Raw genomic sequence first — 7,500 nt, 5'->3', positions numbered from 1 at the left:
AATGTCTAGCAAGTACTTGCTGTGCAGTACCTGTGTCGGCAATTGCCTGGATTCTGCATAAGTGCGGCCCATGGGTTAGGGTAATCAGATGGGACAGTTGTACCATGGGAAACATCAGCCAGGCATCTCTACAGGTAGCATATGCATAACAGCAAAAGTCCCCCAAAGGCATGCATTGCAATGTGTACTGGTGCACCAAGACCATGTTAGAAACCTACAAACAGTATCAATTAAAATACATGTGCTTCACAACCAACACCTCACTCCATCTCAGGCCCACCATCCCCATCTGTACCTTACTGGTGCCACTGTACACCTGTATGTTTACCATTCATTAGCAGGGTCTAGGCCGGTACACATGGTACACTGCAAAATGACACACATGTGTAGGCCATAGTTGTCAAGCATCTGCAAAAAGGCTGAGGATGGAGAGGGGGTGTCATCCAGAAACACAACAGTGCACTGAAGTAGAGATCCAAAGCTCACTAAGAATGGCTGTATAACACTGACTCCACAGCAATAGTGACAGCACTTTGTGACCTCCAAGGGCTGTGCACATGAGTTAACCTTGCAATCATGCAGAGTTTGGGGACATTTGGAGGGCAGAGTGACAAATACTGGCAAATGCAGATGCTAGTATACCCCTTCCAGGAATAGTGACTGCTGTAGTACACAGTTGGTGCAACAAACCATCATGATAAGGGTGTGCACACATATGCACCCACAAATTGTATGCATCTCAATCAGCATCTGCACAGCGTATGCATTTGTTTGATACTGCATTTGATTGCACAGGTCATATGCCACATATCAGGTTTGTGTAATGTTAACATATGCAGTAATGTGGCCCTATGGCATATCAGGGAAGAAGGTGCCATATCAATAAGGGTGTGTACACTCCCCATAGCCATGGTAAAGTTTGAAGGTTGTCAGTGTAATTGTATTTTATTGGCCATACATGCACCGCTGATGATGAGATCTGTAAATCAGACATCAGGCATTCACAAATTACATCTGTCCACATATCATCCCAGGTATGTGTTTGACAAACACATAGGGGCTGTGAGCAGCAGAGCAAACATAAGTGACACACATATACACATTCAGCAATGGTGTCTACACCTGTGAGGTGTGGTGCACAGTACATGCCAGGGTGCCGAACAGGTGCACAGCAATACTGTGTACATGGGTGCAGTGTATTCCAGGGGAAGGGGCATCACCTAATAACACAACCCATGCATCACAGAGATGTATAATGTTGGTAACAGGGACTGACTATAGCTGCACTGCATGCTGTTGAGTGCCATATGTCATGCATGTTGACAGATGGGTAATGAGAGGTCTGTGTGTAATATATTTTTGCAACATCACCTGTAAGTGTGTGTGTGTGTGGGGGGGGTTAATTTGTCTGTAAGTGCTATCTGGTGGAGTGGAGGGGGATTGATGTATGTAGAATGCATGTGTGTATGTATGTATGTGTTTGTGTGTGTCCATGTATGCACATGTGTGAGTGTGGGGTTGTTCATACCTTTCAACTTCCCTTAGAAATCGTGCAGTACATGGACATGGACAGCCACATTAGACACCAGGAATATTTTTCTGAAATGTATTCTCAGGACAGCTGATAGTATAATAAAATCTGCACCATGAAAGATGCATTGTGAGGGAAAACTAGGCACCAGGGATAATGTTTTTAATTGCAATCAGCAGAAAGGTGAAATAATACTCACGTATGCAGCACTAAAGATGCAGTGGGGAATTACTAGACAACACCAGAAAGTGTTTCCAAATATTACTGTAGTCCACATAAAAAGTTAATAGAGCAACAGATATTGTATCTACTGAACAACAGTTAAGTATGACACTCCAGTACATGACATTATTGAGTGACTGTAGTAGCCCATAACATATGGGGGCCATGCTCAAGATGTCTGGACAAAATCAGGGTGAACACTTGATGACATCAGGGAGTCTTTGAAAAAAATTACTCCAATCAAGTTAAAGAGTTAATGGAGTAACATGTCATGTTTTCTAATCACTTGTCTGAGCAATTAGAAGAATGATACGTTAATGATTGGTATTATTTACTGTAATTATTCAAGACTGATGCAGGATGGAGAAAATAAGAGAAAAAACTAGGGACATTCTGTAAACTCAGGGACAGGTAAGTAGTATGGTGGAATGTCAGGGTGTGTGCATGTGTGTGTGTGTGTGTGCACTGTTAATCAATGATGTACATGTCTTAAAGTGCATTTCTTGTTTTCCCCTTACAGGTGGCGAGGTGGGTTAGGGTCCCTCCTGCAGGCAATCTGATGTTGCTGTCCATACAGACACTGAAAATGATGATAGGTGTGTTGAGGCACAGGTGGGGTTGTCAGGGGCTGAAGCTGCACCGTTTGACATCCCACTGTTATCCACCCCATCCCCACACACAGTCACACTGCCTATACATACCCCATCACCAGTGGCCATAGCTAAGGGACAGTTGGCGGTTGGTGGCATGGGACAGGACAGTGTGGTATCTATGGCACATGTGTCTGAACACACCGGCCATAGCCGGATATCCGATGGGGCACCACATAGGCAGATGTACAGGGGTGCTCATTGGAGGGTTGCTGGTCATAATGTCCCTGGCAGAATTACCACATCTGGTACCACCAGACGCATGTTTCAGGCCGTCATGGAGGTGCAGGCATGTATGGAATGGTACACCAGACAAGCTCTAAGGCTGCATATGGCTACTCATTCAGCTGTTACTGACAACATCCGTGATCTTGCAGGTGCCCTCCATTATTTTTCAGAGGTCATGGATAGATGGTTGGATGAGATGGTGGGAGTCCTCGACCATGGAATGTCCGTGCTCAAGCTTATGGTGGGAGTGGTGCAAAGGCCACATGGATGTAGGCCAGAAACACCAACAGTTGGAGGTCGACGTGGACATGCCAGAACACCGAGCCACTCCTGTAGTGGCAGTACCAGCCACAGCACTGCAGGGGGGTGCAGTTTACACCATACCACAGCAGGCCACATGCACATGGCCCTGGCCAGTCCCAAGAGGGACCCGGATCCTGCGGACATATGTCATCATCGGGGGAGAGTACCATATCATGCCTTGTACCTGGTGGTGCCTGTGAAACCCCTGGCAGGCACAGTTCTCATGTCCGTCGCTGGAGACGGTGAACTGCACACCCTGCCAGGTAAGGTCTGCAGCTGTCCAACAAACCCCTGTATAGGGCAGCCACATGGCAGAACTGTGTGCATGCATACACACACACAATACCAACACAGCTAGGGCAACCCCATATCTACACACACCACATCACAACAGCCAAATTAATAATTAAACCCCCTCACTCACACACATGGTGTCAAATGTATGGCTCAGCCTAGGTCTCTGGCAAACCAACAACACACCCTGTGCATATGATGATACCTGTGCCACATCCCTGTCATCCATAACATCGATGCAGGGATAGGCTAATATGGTTCTGATGCACAGGGTGACTGTACTATGGTGTACCAATGTAATTCTGTGTAACATGCTGCCAGCAGTAAAGTTTAATGCTTACGTATCAGGAAGTGTTGCTGTTCAGCCATGATGCTTTATAGCTGTTATTAACACTGAGTGATTGTGGTCTCCATAATGTATTCTGTTTGTGTTGTAGGTGTCCACGTGTCAGCAGGATGATGGTCTGCTGTTGTGTCCTACAAGGAGTATGGCACTGTGGTGACACCTTGGCTGTGCCATATCCTGGGTACAGGTGAACACATGTCACAGGTCTGTATAACAGTTACTGCATGTGCCATACAGCTGATAGGTCTGGGGGTGGTGTATACAGGTGAATTCATGGTGGCTGATTTCAGCAGCCCTTCTACAGTGGACAATGGTAAGTGTACTGGGTGGTACACACCACATGTTTGTGTATAACACACACACAGAGGCTTTGGTGTTGATGCAATACACAGAGAATACTGTACACATGGATGTATGTACCTGTGCAAGAAACTCATTTTAGCCTATGTAATTCCACCAAGACAGAACAGGCACAACAACACATTGGGAAATATGCAGTCTGCTAGTTTAATGTAATTGACAATGGTACTGGCAGTGTATATGTCCCCTTCCCCAATGTAGTGCAATCCTCAACTTGGTAAACATAGGTGTGCTGGTGTGGGTGGCACCGCCCTACCTTTTGGAGGGTGAGAGGTGCTGTAGAACCACAGATAGTGTGATAGACAACTACTTAACCTGTTAACATGAACTGTACAGTATTACAGCCAGCTAAGCGGATGATACCTGTGAAATGTTAGCATTTACCAGGCAGTTCTCGGACAGATGACCTCCTGGGACATGTATATTCTGCAAACGGAAGTAGATTCCTTCACATGCACACACACTCTTACTTGGCAACACTGGGACTAGAACCCCTACCTAGGTATGTAGTGCTACTGATGTGTGTGGCCTTTAGGATGAGGTATGTTCCAGGTTACATGTTACGTGAAGAAGATCCCCTGGCCTGTACAGTATGGTAATGGGGGAAGTACTGGTTGTTTATGGACAATACATAGTGTGACATACTGTCATATACACATTGACAAACACATAACAGTCATACACACATCTGAGAAATCCAGGCTTATCAGTGCTAACTACCTTGTCAGTGTGTCCATTCTGTTACAGATAAGTTGCACACAGCACATGCATAACTGGGCTGGATAATACAACCCCTTGTCTATCCCAAGAGTGCTACTACAGGAATATGCATCTAATGCACATTCCACAGGGATAGTAGAGTGATGCATTTTCATGGCTTTCCTATGGTCAGCAACATCACTATCCCTAATACTGTGTGGCAAGGCATATTATATTAGGAGAATGTGGCCTCAAAATGCTGTATCCTACAAATATGCATACATAGGTTCATAGGTAGGTACTAGGCTATCTGCCCAAAGGCATTTATAAGCCTAGCCAGAATGTGTTGGCTTCGCCACCCCCTTAGATTAGTTCCCTGTGCCTCTGTCCAGCAGAGCCACTGAAGTGTTCCCCGGGGTAAACTTTCTGTTTCCCATCCACTCGTCAAGGTTTCTCTTGAAGAGTGTAAGCGAGGAGCTCTGCCTAATGTAGATTGGAATCTTGTTCCAAAGCATGGGAAGTCTCTGGGACAGGAATCTATCCCTCCAGCATGTCCTATTTATTGTTGTGGTGAGGTTTAGATCCCTAGAGCATGTGGCTCGAGGGGATATGGTGTTCTTTAGGTGGAGCATGTCCATCAATTCTGGGTTGGACATGGCCTTGTATGTTAGGCAGAGATCACCTCTGAGTAGGTGGTATGCAACCGAGTACAGTTGGAGTTTCTTCAGTCAAGCTGCATAGGGCATCTGTTTGAGGCCAGTGATCCTCTTAGTGATATACTTCTGTGGTCTTTCCAGCTGTTGCAGGTGTCTTGTAAGGTACAGCCCAAATGGGGCATTGTACTCTATGATGGGTCTGATGAGTGATGAGTAGAGGGGCACAATGACCTCTTTTGATCTGGATGTGAATCCTTTTGTGATTAGGTAGGCCACATAGAAGGATTTTCTAACCACTTTGACAATGTGATTATCAAAGGAGAGATTACTATCTACTTGGGTCCCCAGATCCCTTATTATGTCTTCCGTATTTAGGGGACTACCACCTATGTGGTAGTTTGTGGGTACTTTGTTTATTCCAAAGTGGATGACTATGCACTTTTTGGCATTTAGCTCGAGGCCATGATTTTGACACCAGGTATCCATCTCAGTGAGACCCTTTTGGAGGATGTCTGTGTCAGCCGGAGAGTCAATTATAGCCACTAGTTTGCAGTCGTCTGCAAACTTGGTCAGCCATCATCCTCTTGTGCTTGCCTGTACCTCTGAGAAGTATATTCCGAATAGGAGGGGTCCTAGGACTGAGCCCTGTGGAACGCCACTTGTAACAGGTTTAGAGTCGGACCTAGCTCCTGCAACTCTCACCATGTGGGTTCTGTCCATGAGCCAGTTGGCAACCCATCTTGTGACATAGGGGTTTATGTTCAGACTGGTGAGCTTGTCTATAATACCAGAATGGGGAATGGTATCAAAGGCCTTTGCGAGGTCTAGGTAGGCTGTGTGTACAATCATTCCCTCATCTATAGTCTTGGTAACTGTCTCAAAGAAGTCCACCAGGTTTAGGAGGCATGATCTGCCCTTAACAAAGCCAAACTGGGTAGGGTCCAGTATTTGAAGGTTCCTAATGTCTCTGTTAATGAGTTCCATGATGATGTGCTCCATAGCCTTGCAGACCAAGCTAGTCAGGCTTATAGGGCAATAGTTCCCAGGGTCTGTTGTGGCTCCATCTTTGTGGAGCGGAATAACCATTGCTGTATGCCACTCTATGGGTATGTAGCCTGTGGAGAGGCTGAGTCTGAACAATGTGTTTAGGTGAGGGGTTAGTTCGTCTTTGAGCTTGTGCAGGATGCAGCCTGGGACACCGTCTGGTCCTATTGATGCTGTGTTTTTGGCTTTGGAAAGGGCTGTTTTAACCTGAGTGTCTGTGATTTCAAGGGCTCTACATTCTTCTGGTATGGTTATGGGCCCTTTTGTGGGTGAGGGGGGGTGAAGTTTGCACTGAACCTGTCTGCCAGGATGTTGGTGATATCGGTCGGTTCAGTGTATTTTGTGCCATTATACACTAACTGAGCAGATCTGAGCATTGCCACTTAGGTTCTTGACATAGCTAAAGAATGCCTTGTAGTTATCTTTGGAGTCCTTGGCAATTTTTCTTTTGAAGCTAGCCTTGGATGATATTATGAGGGATCGTAGTTTCTTACTGATACTGATCAGAGATATCTTCCCTTCTTGGGCTTTTGCTCTTTTCTGCACTAGTTTCCTCCTTCTGTTGTATAACTTGTTTATTGCAGGGGTCCACCAGGCTGGATTCCTTTTCTTGGAGGAGTGAGTCTTGGTTTTGCTTGGGATAGCATGATCCATGTATTCTTGTAGGTGCCCGTAGAATGCATTAGTAAAGGATTTTGCAGCTTGGACAGCATTATCCTTTAGCATGGGGGCTTTGAAACTTTCCACCTCGGTCTTAAGTAACGTGAAGTTTGATTTTGAAAAGTTTTTCATGGTGGTTTCCTGACCAGGGGTGGGGGCAGAATGTGGCTATCCAGTGTGATTTGTTTATGGACAGGTCTAACCAGCAAAGGGTTGACCTCTAGTGTGGAACACCAGTCATCCATGTTGGTGATGACCGGGACCGATATGTTGTCACCTCTGGGAGGAGTGTTGACTAATTGATCCATGGCATTTGAGTTTATAAATTCTAGGAAATGTTAGGCAAGGGAGTTAGTACTTGAGTAGTTCTCCCAGTTAATGTTTGGGTAATTGAAATCACCCAGTATTAGGGTGTTTGGTAGGACCTTTATGTTTCCCAGTGTTTCCAGAAACACGGAATGGGGGTCCTGGGACATGGTGGGTGATCTGTATCAAGCTACAATTTGA

At 45.7% G+C, this 7,500-nt stretch overlaps 1 protein-coding gene across 1 annotated transcript in view; it reads left to right on the top strand.

Annotated features, from left to right (window-relative positions):
* LRIT3 (leucine rich repeat, Ig-like and transmembrane domains 3) overlaps positions 1–7,500 on the top strand; it is a 244,853-nt gene that overhangs the window by 82,000 nt on the left and 155,353 nt on the right. The window lies entirely within an intron of this gene.

Source organism: Protopterus annectens, chromosome 2.part1, assembly GCF_019279795.1.
Source record: "Protopterus annectens isolate FY-2018-M chromosome 2.part1, PAN1.0, whole genome shotgun sequence".
Classification (NCBI taxonomy): domain Eukaryota; kingdom Metazoa; phylum Chordata; order Ceratodontiformes; family Protopteridae; genus Protopterus; species Protopterus annectens.
Note: the sequence above shows the minus strand (reverse complement) of the source record. Positions and strands in the feature narration are given on the sequence as shown.